General features: G+C 37.7%; 1 protein-coding gene and 1 long non-coding RNA gene across 2 annotated transcripts in view; one reads left to right on the top strand and one right to left on the bottom strand.

Moving 5' to 3' along the window:
* LOC134527233 (glutamine synthetase 2 cytoplasmic) overlaps positions 1-17,649 on the top strand; it is a 617,039-nt gene that overhangs the window by 572,462 nt on the left and 26,928 nt on the right. The gene's annotated exons all lie outside the window — the stretch shown is intronic.
* LOC134527232 (uncharacterized) lies at positions 12,104-17,166 on the bottom strand. The gene is made up of 2 exons (XR_010074131.1): positions 15,257-17,166; positions 12,104-13,015 (listed from the first exon to the last, which is right to left on the bottom strand). It is a non-coding gene; the product is annotated as an uncharacterized LOC134527232 (long non-coding RNA).

Raw genomic sequence — 17,649 nt, 5'->3', positions numbered from 1 at the left:
AAAGTGGGGGGAAAAAAACTAGGGACAAAGTTTTTTTCTAAAAAAACATTTATTTTTGAGGAAAAAACACATGCTTTTTTTCATTTACAACACTAGCTACATCTCTTCTTCGCATGTTTTAACCAATTAGAAATAATGATGGACACTTCAGTCTCGGTAGCAGACATCATGGAAACGAACAACCCCTGAAACAAATTTTTGAATGTGAATGAGTTCCACATGAAATAAATATTGTTTTGTTACAGGGAATCGGTGCCTATACTACAAACATTAATTTTGGTATTTTGTTGCTTTTATGTTATATTTTAAGGCCTGATATCACACGGGATGCATTATGACAAATTTTCTAAACTCACTATTACAATAATTATAAATGCAGATGGATTTACTCAGTATGTGAATGGCCAAAGAAAAAATAGAAATTACAAGGGGTTTAGCATATCTAAAAACTTCGGAAACGTCAGGTCACAGATTTACCATTCTTGGACGTGGCAGAGAAGGAAGAGATCCAAAAGGAGTGGCAAAAATAGAGTGATAACTGTAATTGAAATCTTCTGCTAATACCCACTCTCGCTTGCTTCATAATTTACTGCACAACAATAATTCCCATGACAGCAAAATCAAGCTACACATGAAATTGTTCCTCAGCTGTACACAAATACACATCTGTTTATACTTGACTAAGACACTGCAATTATTAATTTTTTAACTAATTGAATTTTTTTTTTTTTTTTTGCTAACCAAATTAATACTGGCTACTCACTCATAACAACATGTGAAAGTTCCGATTTTCTGAAATTTTTCTTCCCTTTTGCTCCCTACCAACTGTACTCTGCAGCCAGTTGATTTGTCAACATTCCTTTGAACAAATTTGTGACACTTCCTTGTAAGTGATTTCCTCCAATTACCTTCAGCGATAATATGCCGTTTTTAGTCAGCATGTAAAAGTAATTCCGTACAATTCATTCTGTACATCATGATCACAATATTAATATTACGGTAAAAGTTTTGTATTGCGTATCCAAGGAGATACCTTCATTATGATGGCATGTTATTCAAGTATATTTAATGCAGCTGTACTAACCTAACAAAACGTGCTAAATCACAACAGCAAGCATCATGTACCACAGCATCAATATTAACAGGATTGTGTCCTCAGGATAAAGTGATCTCCTTGGATACGCAATACGAAACTTTTACCTATATTACAAATAAATGTGTGACATCATAAGAATAATAGTTTATATGAATTTACAGTACCTACGTACATTAAAATACGGTAAAACTGGAGAGAAACGATATCTGTTAAAAAAAATATTAAAAATCCCAAAATAGTGTCATTTTGTGCTCCTTAACTTCCTCTTTTCATTAAAGGCGGCGGAGATAAGAAATTCCAAATATTTAGAACATATCGCCGTTTTTGTAAAACTGGAGAGTAATTTGTTTTTTAAGGAAATACAGCTAATCTACATATTTACCCTAATATTACCCACAATTCTTGTATTGATACTGCAATGGGATTTTTTAATGGTAGCACATCAGAACTTCAAAGTATCATTTCAGTAGGTTAAAGTGAGCCACTGCCGCTATTTTTACCTGTAACCGTTTACCACTGCAACAGGAATCATAAACATGCATTATTCCAATTTCCTACGAAACAACACGCAACGTAACGTACCCAACCTAACTTAACCTTTGTTTGTTTGGTATCGTATTCTACAATACACCTGCAAATGCTTTTAAAAATTAACAAAATAAGTCCTCAATATATTATTCACAAAAAGTGACGGGAACTTTTGTGTACACAAGCCCAACATTTTATATTCGAAAACGGCCGCACGTGAAGTGTGTCTATGGAGGTTATGTATACAACATGGGATTCGCGAATCCACAACATAAAATACACTTCATCATTCTAAACATAACAAACAAAACTGCATTGAATAGTACATAGTAGCCGTTACAAATCTAAACTTACCAAACTAGTCCAGAACCACAGAATATAGAACAACGCCAATAACATACCAAAAACACGCCATTAACCGTTAATGACCAACTGCGCAGAAACAATTCAAACATCCGTTTAAATCTAATTTAAAAAAAAATTACTTATTACATTTAGTAAAAAGGACAATGAACATTTATTAATGTTATATTATTATAATTTTACATTAATTAATTATACAGTTATTACTTTCTAAAACTGAACATGATGGTCGAAAGATAGACGTCATGCCGACGTCTTGTAGGCGACTCGAACCTCAGGGAAACTGAAAAACACGTCGCTCCGACGTGGACAATGTACACTTACTTCATGGTTTCAAAGACCACGTCGATTCGACGTCGGTTTTGGTGACGTGACCACATTTCGACATTACCACGTCGATGCGACGTTTCTTACACCAAGTGTGCTGTATGGGTAAGCCTACAACATATGATGTAAGTACTACAGAGTGCAGAAAATAATAAAAATAATTACTTATCCAGCAGAATTGTAAATTATTTCAAATTAAACACTTCAATATTTATATTAAAATAAATACAACATAATTAATTTGTGTGTTGTGCACAGTAAATAAACATAAATTACCCTTAACTACATATAGGGTAGGTTATGAAATATATTTAACTAAGTATATTATAAAATCCCGAAGGTGATAACTGAATAAAATACATTGGTTTAAGCAAATGCTATTAAAACCAAAATATTTAGGAACCTATAAGCCTATAATTGTGTGAGTTTTAACTAAAGATAACATTAAAGGGACTAACCCAACATTAGCATTCATGTTCTACAGTCAACGACCATATAGCGGCATAGCTACAGTAAGTAGAAAACTTGTTAGATGCTTTAGCAATTTTATTAAATCGCGAATATCCTGTTAATGCATCACATAAATTAAAAATCAGACTGAAAACAGCGCACATATAAATATGGCACTGGAATGTTTGAGCATAATCAGGGACGTAGTAACCGGGGGGAACTTTTTGGGTGGAGGGGATTGTCCCCCCCAACTTTCTAGACCGTGATATTTTTATTTTATAATATTATTCCGCGTTACTGTTATGCTATTTGAATAAATCAATAATCTAAGCAATTTTAAGCGAATCGGGTACCATGTATCAAAGGTTCATGTGCAAGAAATATGTCCAGCATCGAAATTATAACATTCAAAAACAAATAGTAAAGTGACTTTACTTTTAACTGTCAAAACGTACCTATGTTTTTTTAAATAGAGTTTACCTGCAGGACTACGCCCCTTCCACTTTGCAACAAGACCTAATGTCTACTGTCATTATGCAGCTTAGCTCCCTCCCTCCTCGTGTATCGTACACCTATACATATCGTCTGTGAGTGTACTTGCACATTCCTTGAATAACCTTAAGTATTTCGGTATTTTGTTGTCGTTTTGGGTGTTAGGAGTAGTGGTGTAGAAACATGTGTTGAGCAGTAGACCAGAGAGTTGTAGATGTAGAGTCAAACTACTTATGTGTGCATTAGCATTTCATTTTATCGACAACGAAAAGACGAAAAACTGTTTTAGCATATTTTTCAATAGCCAAAAGACAGTGTGAAGATGCTCATGCTGAAACTTCATCGAACGGAAGTGAACCAGTAATAAGTGGAACTGAGGTGAGTAACAAAAAAATTCTGGTGGTACAACACATTAAAATTGATTATTAATTATTCTCTTTGTAATAAAGTGGCAAGAACAAGTGTGTGTTTGGGGGGAATGGGGGTAGGAGGCGGTTTTGAATTACAATAAGTAGTATGTGAATGTATTTCCTGCGCCAGGATGCAGGATGTGGAGCCGGAGCTGATGTCCGCCATCTTGGATTGTGACGTCAAGGCGGCCATTTTGACTCCAAATTCCTCAAAATTCCTCAAAAATTACTCAAAATGACTCAAAATTTCCCGTTTTCGAAGGAAAAATACCAGCACCTAGAAATGTCCATATGTAGGCTTAAGCATCCATGTCTACAGCCTCCGATAAGCCTCTGACGTCATCATGGATAATGACATCACCGTTGTAGTTTCCATTACGCCCGCCATCTTTAAATTTATAATCCGATTTTAATGAAAAAAAATTAAAATTCATAAAAAAATTCAATTAATAAAAATTTAATAAAAATATTTCAAAAACAAACTTTTACGGCACGGAGCTCAAAGTCCTCGGTTCGAACCCGGTGAGGGAAAAAAATAAAAAAGGCGAACGATCCTTCCTCCACATAAGCAACTTACAGACTGACCTACCACCAATAACAAGGTATATATCATCAACTTGTATGTCGTCATGTCCGCCATCTTGTAATTTAGTCGTCATCTTGGAAATATTTATTTATTATCCAATTTGAATAAAAAAAATTCCAAAATTCATCAAAAAATTAACTTATTAGAATTCTGATTGCTTAGATCGATATCCGTCCTTGGTTCCAAACCGGTGAGGCAAAAAAATAAAAAAAACAGAACCTTCCTCCACAGAAGCCCCCTACAGACTGACCTACCACCAATACCAAGGTATGTATCGTCAGCTTTTATGACGTCATCCTGTCTTCGTCCGCTGGAGACCGTCATATTGTTGTCGTCTGCTAGAGAGTGCTGGTGACATGTTAGTATAATTTACTGTTCACCATACCTTTAACCTTGTCTGTTGGCATTGAACTTTGCCATTGACCTTGAACTTTGTCCTTGACCTTGAACTATTACCTTGAACCTTGACCTTGAACTTTGACCTTGACCTTTAACTATGAACTTGAACTTTGACCTTGACCTTGAACATAGTCCTTGACCTTGAACTTTGTCCTTGACCTTGAAATTTGACTTTGACCTTGATGTACATCATGGATCCGACATTTTATGTTCAGTACATGCTACCAGGAGCTACCACCTGCTAGTGGTCATTGCCACCATCTTGTTTTCGTCTGTTGGAGGTCACCATCTTGTGTGTACTCGTCTTACCATCATGCTAGTTTTATTCTAACCTGCTACAGTGCAGTAATCATTTATTACTGAGGTGCCCGCCATCTTGTAATTTGGGCGCCATCTTGAAATCATGTAATTATTTAGCTAGAAATGTTGGAAAAATTCCAAAATTCACCGATAAAATCAAACATTAATTTACAAATCGAATCGATCAGTTCCTGTCCACGGTTCGATTCTTGACCAGTGACAGTTGTAACTAAATATTAATCATATTTAATATTTTGTTTTCCATTACCATTCGTGGAATTTATTAATAATTCACTCTTCGATAAACAACTCAAGACAATATACTTGACCATCTAAATAAATACAGTGCCGATATGCATTAGATGAAAGTCTAGTTTTTTGATACTTAGATTAACCTTTAAAATGTTCATGTACAAATCCATCCATACACCAAGCGTCATCGGGCCGCAAGACCGGGTCATGAACAATGTCAGACATATAGACTATGAACATAGTACACACAGGAAAACTGAATTTACACACAGGAAAACGGAATGTACACGCAGGAAAACGGAACATACACGCAGGAAAACAGAATGTACGCGCAGGAAAACGGAACGTACACACAGGAAAACGGAACGTACACACAGGAAAACGGAACGTACACACAGGAAAACGGAATGTACACACAGGAAACGGAACGTACACACAGGAAACGGAACGTACACACAGAAAAACGGAATGTACACGCAGGAAAATGGAAAGTACACACAGGAAACGGAACGTACACACAGGAAACGGAAGGTACACACAGGAAATGGAATGTACACACAGGAAACGGAATGACCACACTTACAGTAGCGGAAACACGTGCTTAGTTGGAAATCAGAATACAAGAAATAAAACGTACTTTTTAAAATATAAATAATTCATTTATTTTTCAATAGTACACACATGTCAGTTAAACATATTATTGTATGTAGCCAGCTTTCCGCAGTTCTTTAAGTATGGACGATACTTCATCGATATACGAGTAGTTTCCTCTACGAACAGATGCCACCATCAGTCTTAGTTGGTCAACCAATATGTTAGAATCGTCCCATGAGGACGTTCATCTTCCTTGTACATTTATAATAAATATTATTATCTCCGGTGTCTTCCGTTTTATTACCAACCGCAAGGTAACTTTCGTCATCGTGTCAGTGATTATCACAAGCTTGATCAGGATAATTTTTTATGTCATTCCATCGTTTTGATCTCAAGCCACCATCACAGTCTTCGATCTTGACTGCTTTAGCTGCTTCAGCACAGTCTTTGATCACACCACCAGCTTCAGAGTCACTGTAGCAATCACCATAGAAGAAATCGTCTTCACCCAGATTAACTTAAGAATTCGTTTTCGTTGATGTCGAAGTGTCTTCATAGTCTTCATACTTCCTTTTTACAAAGTACGGTGGATCTACTGAATATCGGCTTGAATGTATTCTCACTTTTCACGGTGTTGTTACTTCCATTAGTTTCAGTCTTCTCGAAGCCATCAGCATCCTTCAATTTATGTTCTTCGTACGATCGGGTGAGCTAATACCATCACGCTCAGGACAAGGAAAATTATTGTCGTAATGCAGATCACTCTTCTTTAGTCTAGTGGATCCATCGATGTCCTCTATGCCTTAAGTGGGCATGGCTTTACATGTTCTACCATGGCTTTTTAAGCTGTCAATTCACGTTAACAACCTGATACACCGATTACAGCTTATCATTTTGCGTAGTGGTTTTTAACACAATCATTCTTCACATACCGTTTAGCATTCTTTCTCAAGGTAAACACCTTGCTACAGTATCTACGCTGATGTTGTTTTGATACAGCTACAGACATCGAAGGCTCCAGAAGGCACCAATTTCTCCTACAGCCTTTTGTTTCAACAGCACCAATGATATTTGGCTAGAATGCTACGAGGTCCCAAGACATCACGACTACGTGACTACGAGCCATGAGGTTACGAGACTATGCGATTACGAGTCTTAAAGGTTACGTGATCGCGAGGCTATAGGACTATGTAGATTCCAGAATGCATGGTTACGAGACTGCATGACTAATTGGCCGCGAGGCTACGAAACTTCATGTCTCTAACTGAATACATTAGCACCATTCAGTGGACTACGTGACTACGAATCTTCAAGTTTACGAGACTGCGAAGCTACAGAGCTACAAAGCCTCTAGAAAACGAGTTTACGTGACTGCGAGGATAAAGGACTACAAGTCTGCAAAAGTACTTGACTTCGAAGCTACTCGACTACAAGGCTCCAATTGCCGGATCTGTCTTCGTCGGAATTTTCTCTTTTGCTTCAACTGCACCAGCATCATTATGTTATAAGATTACAAGGCTACTTGCTTACGTAGCTTCCGGTCTACGAGGCTACTTGAATACGTAGCTACAATTCTACGAGGTCCCAAGATATCATGACTACGCGACTTCGAGCCATGAGGTTACGAGATTACGTGACTACGAATCTTCAAGTTTACGAGACTGCGAAGCTACAGAGCTATGAAGCCTCTAGAAAACGAGTTTACGTGACTGTGAGGATACAGGACTACAAGTCTGCTTGAGTACTTGACTACGAAGCTACTCGACTACAAGGCTCCAATTGACGTATCTGTCTTCGACGGAATTTTCTCTTTTGCTACATCTGCACCGTCAGCATTATGTTATAATATTAATATGCTACTTGCTTACATAGCTTCAAGTCTACGAGGCTCCAATGCATCATGAATTTGAGACTACGAGCCATGAGGTTACGAGACTATGCGATTGCGAGTCTTCAAGGTTACGTGATCGCGAGGCTATAGGACTACGAAGCTTCCAGGTGACATGGTTACGAGTCAGCATGGCTAAAAGACCGCGTGGCTACGAAACTACATGACTCTAACTGACTACAATAGCACCATTCAGTGGTGAGAGTTAATTTATATCATGCAAAGGTACTTGTTGCAAGTAGTTCCGCTTTTCAACATCAGATGTCGCCACGTGTTGCTTGCAGGTAAATAATATTTATTTATTTCATGCGGGATGAGGGATGCTCACTATCGTTCGCATAAGAAGGATGCTTCGCTAGTCACCAAGGAGAATGAAGTTCGTCCTTCCTGTTAGTGCTTCATAGATGTCTCATGGTATATTATTTGTCTGAGTATCTGAATAAAATTACCTGTCTTAACCACCAAGTTCAATGCAGTTTGTCTCAAAGCATATTATTTGACTGAGTAATGGTTGTTAATTTTTGGAATTCCACCTGGTAAAAATATTGTAAGTGACAATTTATTAGCAGAATTTCACTAATTAAATGTAACTCTGAATAAAATGACATGTCTCATTAGGTAAAAAATCCATCATGCAGAGAGCGGTTTCTCAGAATAGAGAGAAGCACTTGAAGAAACCACAGGGATAATAAGAAGCACACGGAGAATACCATCATAATATTGTCAAGAATAATCAGGAGCACTCGGAGAAAACCATAAGATACCTAGCCAGGAATAATCAGGAGCACACGGAGATAACCATCATAATATTGACATGGATAATCAGATGCACTCGGAGAAAACCCACTCACGTTTTCTTTGATATCATTAACTGCGTGGCGAATGAGCCATTAGGAAATTTAATACTCCACCGTAACATATTTCCGTATAAGTGCGTAAATTTTCTTCTTCGTCCAGGAAACTGTATTCAATACAGCTGTAGTCTGGTTTAGCACTCAGGTACTCGGTTTCCGGCTGGAATGGCGTCATCGTGTCCGAACATAAACTGATTGATAGAGCTCGATTTTCGAGCTATTTATAGCAGAAAAATAATCAGGTGTGCCACTATTTTAAAATTATAATTTTTTCGGGCGTGCCAATATTAAAAAAAAATTATTCCTGCTGCGAGTGCCATTTCTGCATTAGCTGCGAGTTTGTGTAGGCACAGACACGATCAAACTTGTCGTTTGGATGCTTAGCTTCGTACATTGAACAAAGTTTTCGCAGGGAAGGACAGCCGTAGTCGGTCTGTATATCTACGATTTCAGCTGCTCCGTCGTCGCACAGTTCTCGTAGCCATTTCTTCTGTTCAGGTCCGGCAATGTATATTATACCACGCAGATTTTGCAGTAGTAAATCTTGAAGTGTGTTTTTCACTTGGTGGTATGGGATTTTACCTTCGTCCCACTCCAGGCCATGGTAGTATTTACATAGCCATTCGTTCGACCGTTTACTTTTTTCGTCTAGTAGTTTCCACGGATACGGAGGTCGGAAGCTGCGGGTTCGAGTCCAGCCGTCGTGAGTGATGGCAATTTCCTTGAGAACAAAGCCGTTTTGGCTGTGGAAACCTTGCATGTTGCAGTACATCCTGAGGCAACTGATGATGTAATGATACATGCAATCGTATTTATATCTAGCTCAATATTTTCACGAGACCTGAAAACGCATCGTAATTAATTACTCTGTCATGTAGGATTAGACAGAACGCCGTTGTGAGTGGCGGTACGTCATTTTTCGTGGAAATTTCCAATCGACAATCAATCATAGAACTGTGAATCGATTCGTCTTGTTTGCTCACATCAAATACGATTAGCGGAGCCAATGATTTTTATGTGTCAGGACTCAGGATTGGGTGTGATTCCCGTCCATGGTACGACGATTGGAACTGCATGTACATGTGATACGGCAAGGAAATACCGCCATTTTCAAAATCAATGTTCATGTCCACATACGGGTAACTTTCGCTGTTTAAAAACAATTTTAGATTTTCCATAAAACAGTGGTCAAACACCGATCTGTCAGTCTTGAGGTTCATTTGTCTGTCTGTCTGCAAAGCTAATATTGTCACGATCCACCTTCAGAGGGGGGGGCGAGAATCGTAGCTCTTTACATAGAAACAACTCGCTTGGCATCAACTAGTCTTAACTTCATAAAATACTTTACTGTACCTAGGATCATAGGTTCGTCATCCCGTACAGGATGTCTGGTGAGAGCTGAACTAAGGAGATTTTGCAAAATAACATAATACTTAATTAAAATTATTTTATTCTTAAAGTCAAATACTCAACATCATTTTAAAGAACATTTAAATAGCGGGATTACAATTTAAAACAATAATCTCTTTACTTCCTTAACGATTGAACGACCTTACAAGAGAGAGAATGAGAGAACTTCACTAAACACTTCCCTAGTCCTTCCGAATACCTCAAATCATAATTAATACTTAAAATTAAAACAAAGATAAGTCCATACTCACATTTTCCGAAAAGCCTTTCTTGATCGATTACTTTAAAAAAATAACGTAGGGGCCTCTCCTGCCCTTGAAATCCCGAACGAACATTACATTTTAAAAACTATGACGCGTGACCCCTGACGAGGGCCATAGCCTCCGCCCGAAAGCTTGACGACTACATTATGACCTAACTTAAATTAAACGACTCGTGGCCTCTGGCGTCGACCATAGCTTCCGCCCGAAAGCTTGAATTCCTACATCACGAACGAACTAACAACTCGTGACCACAGGTGAGACGCATAGCCTCCGCCTGAGTGAGCCCCGAGTCACCAATCACTTGCGCTTAAATTCGCGCGCCCTGCCGCGCCTACCATAACAAAAGCTCGTTATTGAAGTCAAATTTACTAAACAACTAACTAGAACATCTGGGAAGACTACCCCCCCTCTACCCCAATGTGCAGGCCACACCGCGCGGCTTGTTACGACAGCGCGCCCCAGTAACTGCGGCCCGTGGCTGCGCCAGCGTGCGGCCAAACAAACAAACAAAATTCTGCAAGCCCGCAGCGCGCCGCGCCGGCCCCGTGCCCCAATTACATGGTCACGCCACTTGCGCTGACGAGTGAACAGAGCAGCCAGCCCAGAGTCCCGTCAGTAAAGTCCCTAAATTTGATTTCAACAACCCTGCAAAATTTCAACCCGCGACATAACCCTCCCCTCACAGAGCTCGAGCCCCATCGAGCTACCTCAAAATTACAAATTGTCTTTTTCCATTAAACCATAACTATAAATTCCTCATTTCACAAAAATAATAATTTTCTTAGTTCCTTGCTGTCTGAACATACATCTAGATTCTGCATAAGATTTATTTTAAAACAACAAGTATTCATAAAATTAAATGTAAAACTTTTATCTGGTTTGTTCTCACAGGAACCTTCAGAGGCTCGAGTTCTCAATTCTAAAAAAATTGTTCTGTTAGTGAAGCTCTCTTTACAAATTAAATTACTGTTCTTAGTTTCTCAGTATTCGTTAAACAATGTGCAAATTCTTGATAATTATTATTATTTTTTTTTTTTCGGTTTCCGTTTATTACCATACTTCTTTCGTTCTTCAAAAAAAATTAAGTGTCCTTACAGTGTTTCAATTAATTAAACTCTTATCTCGTGAAGGTTGGTGCAACTCCTCGAAGTCAGTGTTGTCGAGAAGAGTAGCTCCCTGGGCTGGCCATCAGCAAACACCACTCAACTCCAACAGCTACTGGACTGGCTTCCAGGGCAGCTCACAACTTCTCCCCACATCTGCTTCGGAGTTGTGCCATCCTCATCACGAACAGATTACAATTCTGAAACATCATCAACAGGCATTACCATCACGCCTGACAAATACAAAACTAACTACTAAACTGCAATCGATGGGCAAGGATGCAAACACACAAAAAAATAAAATTAATTAATTCAACTGCTAACATAAAGTATCCCACCCTTAGCATAATCTAATCAGGCAAATAATTTGATAGGAAAAACTTAAGGAAGGGAAACATGACCTCCAATAATTTTCCCTAACTCTTGAGTCTTGATCTTCTCTATACAGCAAATAGTCCCCACGAAGTAACTGGGTTGAAGGTCAGTTCACATGACCCACCCATAACCTCTTCTACTCTTCTTTTCTTCTGGGGGCAACCACAATGCCCACCAATCTCTCTCCATGGTGCCGAACCAGCTATCCCATGAGAGTAAACAACGTAGTCAATAGGAGCGCAGAGGGGAAACACCAATCTCTGGCTTGTCGAATCATAAAACTGCTTTATCTTCTTCTTCTTCTTCTTCTGAGTAAAACATCTGATTAATCTTGCTACTATTCTTCCCAACAATAAAAAAAAAGTTCATCAGGTATCTTCATAAAAAAACATTCTAACTAATAATAAGTCTTCTTTTTCTTCTTTTTTTTTTCTGTTAGATGTAATAGAAGGCCATGTTAGGGAGGTTATAGGGAAAAAGAGTGGCCAATTCCCACCCCATCACCCACCTAGATCATGACTAATTAACTTTTAAACTTTCTATTTCAAACAAATAAAAAAAAACATTTTTTTATTCAAACTTTTAAATTATAATTACTTTTACTTCATAACCTCAAAAGCTAATCAATAATTCTAAATGAAATTGTGATTTACTGCATCCTTGTTCCATCCGATCTGTTTGTTTATAACCTTTCTTGTAAAGTATAAAATTTTCAAACATTACTAATTCAAAAAAAAAATTAAATTCTGGTGTCCTTTGAGTTACAATTAACTTTACTATTTCTTAGCTTGAAATAATTTAAGTTTTCAGAACTATTTCATTGTCTAATTCACAACACCTAAAAATCAACTCAAAACAACAAATCATCAAAATCAATAAGATCATCTGACCTACCTATCAGTACTGTGAACTTGAACTGTTCGTACACATTTATAATAAGCTATTGTATTTAAATTCCAACCTAAATAAGGTTTAAAAAAAACTACTAATCCCTCTGTAAATTAAGAAAATTAACTTTAAAAATTAAACTTAAGGTATTAGTTCTTTTTGACAGCTACCACAACTCACTAGTTCCATTACATTACTATAACCTAAAAAGTTCTGTAAATAATGTTTATAACAAAAAAAAACTCCAGTTACTGTCTTCCATAAAAAAAATAAAACTTTACATGACCTTATTAATCTCCACTTGTAAGTCCATGGCTGCCAGCTTTCTCTTCTCTTGAATCTTCAGTCTTGGCTCATGTTTCAGTGATCTTGTATCTTGTCTCTCGAACTCTTGTCATCTTGTAAACTGGACTGCTGCTCAGCTCATCTTAAGGAATCTGTAACAGTTTCAAAAATACATGTTAATTTAAATTACATAATTCCTGTTCTTTGGTCCTAAAAAAAAAATTGTATTATTAGTACACATTACCCTGAAACAACATTATTATTCATTGTTTATTACTTAAAAAAAATGCTTTACCATAAAATCCTTTTTTGTTCTTTTCATTAGGCCTATTTATTTTCCTTCTTCTTAATTAAATTCTGCTTCAAATGTTAATCCTAACTTAAGACCTACCATCTATTTATTATTCATTACCTACATTATTTATGTTACCCTAAACTTCCCATAAGTTTCTAATACTTCCTATCAAAGACATTCTCTCTAAAAAAAAAATTTACTTGTGACTCTTAACTTAACAAACTTAAAAAAAAACTTTTACACTAGACTTAACTTATTATTCATTCTTAGTTACTAAATTTCTATATGTAAACTTTAGTACTTACAAACAAAAACTGCCTATTTCTCTCTACCTCTTAATCTCTTTCAATTATTACAATAATAATGTTACCTTGCATCTTTAAACTTTCTTCTTTTCAATTAAATTAGACATCTCATAACAATAAAAATTCTGCCTATACTCTTCTTATGGGTGTACAAACCAACAACAAAATTTCAAATTCTCAAGTTTCCTTATATTTAAATTATGCAATACAAATAACCTCTGTGGTGCCTGTACCCTTTAGGCCTACCACCTTCTCCTCTCACAGCATAACTCTTATTCCTCGGGGTCTGTATTCACTGTTCCAAATCAAATATCTCAAATAAATTAAAAACAAATTTATTATTTTAAGAAAACAAAAATTTACATTGAATTTACTATGGAGCCTGGAAATCTTAATGTCTCACAGCAGCTAACATGACTAAATCCCATGGAACCCCAGGTTTACATAACCTGTGCCCAAAAATTTAAGCATACCAGGCTTTCTCTGCACTGGTTTTACAGCATCACACACTATTTAGGGCCCCTGATCTGCCATCAGTCCCAAGGAGTTTTCCCACAACCCCTCTCTACACAAGCGCCTACCGCATTCCTCTCAATTGGCTATCGGTTTTACGGCATTCTTTTGGGATCCGACCATCAAGTTAGGGCTAATCGAACACTAAACCTCCATACTTCCAAACTAATGTAAATCAATTAAATTTTCTCTGTAATTTCTTAAAATCCAAATAAAAATTATTCAAACATGCCCAAGAAACTTTCAAAAAAAAAATTCATAATCTTATCTTCAAACCCTTAAAATAAAAATAAATAGATTACTCTGTTTTCTCCTTAATAACTGTAAACTGTCAACAAATATTATGTCGTAAATTTAACTATGCTTACTGACTCTAAATCATAAAATCTCATTCGTCCTAATTAATAAACAACCAATTTCCTTGAAATCTCACTGTATCTCTCATACTCAAACTCCACTGGCTGAATATCTCAATAAATTCAAAAACAATTATCTAAACTCTTAAAGAAACTCCTCCCCAATTATTCAAATTACTTCACCTTATTTTATTTCATTACTTAAAACACCTTACTCAAAAAAAATTAATTAATTATCTAGCTATCTTCCATTATTATTTATTTACCGAACAAAACTTTCTCCTAAATTAATTTAGTAACATTCAATTTCACATTAGGCAAGTACACTAACTCTCTACAGCAATGTTTCTCATTTCCCTCCTTCCTAACTGAATCCAATCTTACTTAACCTCCAGGGAATTTACCTCACAAAATAACCAAAAATTTCACTGTAGTGCCTATCTGCTATAGGCCCACTACACAGGGGGCTCTAACCCCACCAACAAACTTCATTGAAATGGTACCCTATCCCATACAGGATAGCCACTTCGGTACTACCATGGGGAACTCCTGCCCCAAACTACTCACAACTCTCAGGATTCTCCTGACCCTTAATTCCGTAGTCAGCCCATCTCCTATGGTCTGCGCTACAATTCCCTTTCTTCCCAGGGACACAACGCCTCACCTTAGGGTCCCTCGCCCTAATGAAAACATTAATTTTGTCTCTCTGTTCTTTTGGAGTAAATTCCCTCTACACACAAAATCTAGCCTTCCCAGTTTTCTCAATGCTTATCGATTTTATAGTGTACCTCCTTAATAATGTTTACAAATCCCAAAAAAATATTTTTAAAACCGAGGTAGAATTTAACTAACAAAAACATAAACAACTTACAACGAAACACTTCTAGCCTATACATCATACACTTCTTAAATTAAATTACTTACATACTGAAAGTTCCTCTTCTCCTAAAACACACTTAAATTTAAATTTATTTAACCAATAGTCTATTTTCTTATCGCTAAGTTACCGTACAGCTGATCAAAACAAGGTCACGGCCTGTCCACGTCTCCGTATGAGCCCGTGACGTCACCGAATTCCATCAGGTGCGCCAACCCTCGCTTGCGGTTCCTCCGTTCTCCGCTAGGTTTCAGCACCTCCCCGTCACGTGTTCATTCTGCCACGTCCACTGACGTGTCGTTCTGAAACAACTCTCAACATTTTTCTAATTAAAACAAAACATCACTATAAATTCTATAACTCTCTTTTACATAAACTCTCGTTTTCTCTTTAATTCCTTTCTAACGTTTATCCTTCCCTCGACTGATTTAATTCGTACGTCTCGTCTCCTACGCGCACGACAACAAAACAAACTTCACTTGAAAATAATTCCTATTTACGACAAAAAATTTTTATTTTAAATTATAATTCTCTTAACCTACAATCTTAAAATGAACTTCAATTAAATTAAACCACTTGCATTATCTCTAATAAGCATTTAACTTATAACGTATTCTCCTCACGTAATAATCCCCGATATAAATCTACAATAAATTCAACGACTTAAAACAACTTATCACTATAAACTTTATCCTTACAAGTATCCTCAAATAAACATCTGTTACGTCAAAAAAAAAATCTCAAAGACTTCCTCCACTATAGACTAAAATTCCGTAATCCTCTCCTCAAGTAAACTCTTAATAACCTGCTATCAGAAGCTGAAACTAACTTAATAATAAACATAAAAATCTACCTCTCTCTCTCTCCAGAAATAGAACCTATCCGGCGAACTCTACCATTTCTGTCACGATCCACCTTCAGAGGGGGGGGCGAGAATCGTAGCTCTTTACATAGAAACAACTCGCTTGGCATCAACTAGTCTTAACTTCATAAAATACTTTACTGTACCTAGGATCATAGGTTCGTCATCCCGTACAGGATGTCTGGTGAGAGCTGAACTAAGGAGATTTTGCAAAATAACATAATACTTAATTAAAATTATTTTATTCTTAAAGTCAAATACTCAACATCATTTTAAAGAACATTTAAATAGCGGGATTACAATTTAAAACAATAATCTCTTTACTTCCTTAACGATTGAACGACCTTACAAGAGAGAGAATGAGAGAACTTCACTAAACACTTCCCTAGTCCTTCCGAATACCTCAAATCATAATTAATACTTAAAATTAAAACAAAGATAAGTCCATACTCACATTTTCCGAAAAGCCTTTCTTGATCGATTACTTTAAAAAAATAACGTAGGGGCCTCTCCTGCCCTTGAAATCCCGAACGAACATTACATTTTAAAAACTATGACGCGTGACCCCTGACGAGGGCCATAGCCTCCGCCCGAAAGCTTGACGACTACATTATGACCTAACTTAAATTAAACGACTCGTGGCCTCTGGCGTCGACCATAGCTTCCGCCCGAAAGCTTGAATTCCTACATCACGAACGAACTAACAACTCGTGACCACAGGTGAGACGCATAGCCTCCGCCTGAGTGAGCCCCGAGTCACCAATCACTTGCGCTTAAATTCGCGCGCCCTGCCGCGCCTACCATAACAAAAGCTCGTTATTGAAGTCAAATTTACTAAACAACTAACTAGAACATCTGGGAAGACTACCCCCCCTCTACCCCAATGTGCAGGCCACACCGCGCGGCTTGTTACGACAGCGCGCCCCAGTAACTGCGGCCCGTGGCTGCGCCAGCGTGCGGCCAAACAAACAAACAAAATTCTGCAAGCCCGCAGCGCGCCGCGCCGGCCCCGTGCCCCAATTACATGGTCACGCCACTTGCGCTGACGAGTGAACAGAGCAGCCAGCCCAGAGTCCCGTCAGTAAAGTCCCTAAATTTGATTTCAACAACCCTGCAAAATTTCAACCCGCGACAATATTATATATCTAGGTTTTTCTGTACTGCTCGAAGTCTTGACGACCCAGTGATTGTGTCTACTCTGGGTCAGTAAGGGGCACGTTACGATATTCCAGCTCCTGAAAGCAATTTCGACCATCTTGTCCTTTTTGACGTAACTTAAAAGTCTGACTCTTTCTTTCATGCTGACAGTTATGTGCGGAACAAACCACTCGGTGCTCGTGACGGTGACTGCGACAGGGTGCTCCCACGACGGCATTCAGGTGCGATGTTGTTAGAATTAACACGAGTTCTTGGCGGGCTTGAATCAATATTTTCTTGTAATCCTCCGCGAAGCCGAGAAGCATCGAAAGCGGTATGCTAACTTCGAATTTTCCAGATTCGTAGATGGGAATTTTGAAATCGGGTTCCATTCCAAAACCTGCGATTTTGTTCGCGCTCAGGTCGTTCGGTGTTAGAGAC

The sequence above is a fragment of the Bacillus rossius genome, chromosome 1 (assembly GCF_032445375.1).
Source record: "Bacillus rossius redtenbacheri isolate Brsri chromosome 1, Brsri_v3, whole genome shotgun sequence".
NCBI lineage: Eukaryota > Metazoa > Arthropoda > Insecta > Phasmatodea > Bacillidae > Bacillus > Bacillus rossius.
This window is presented reverse-complemented; position numbering and strand designations above follow the sequence as displayed.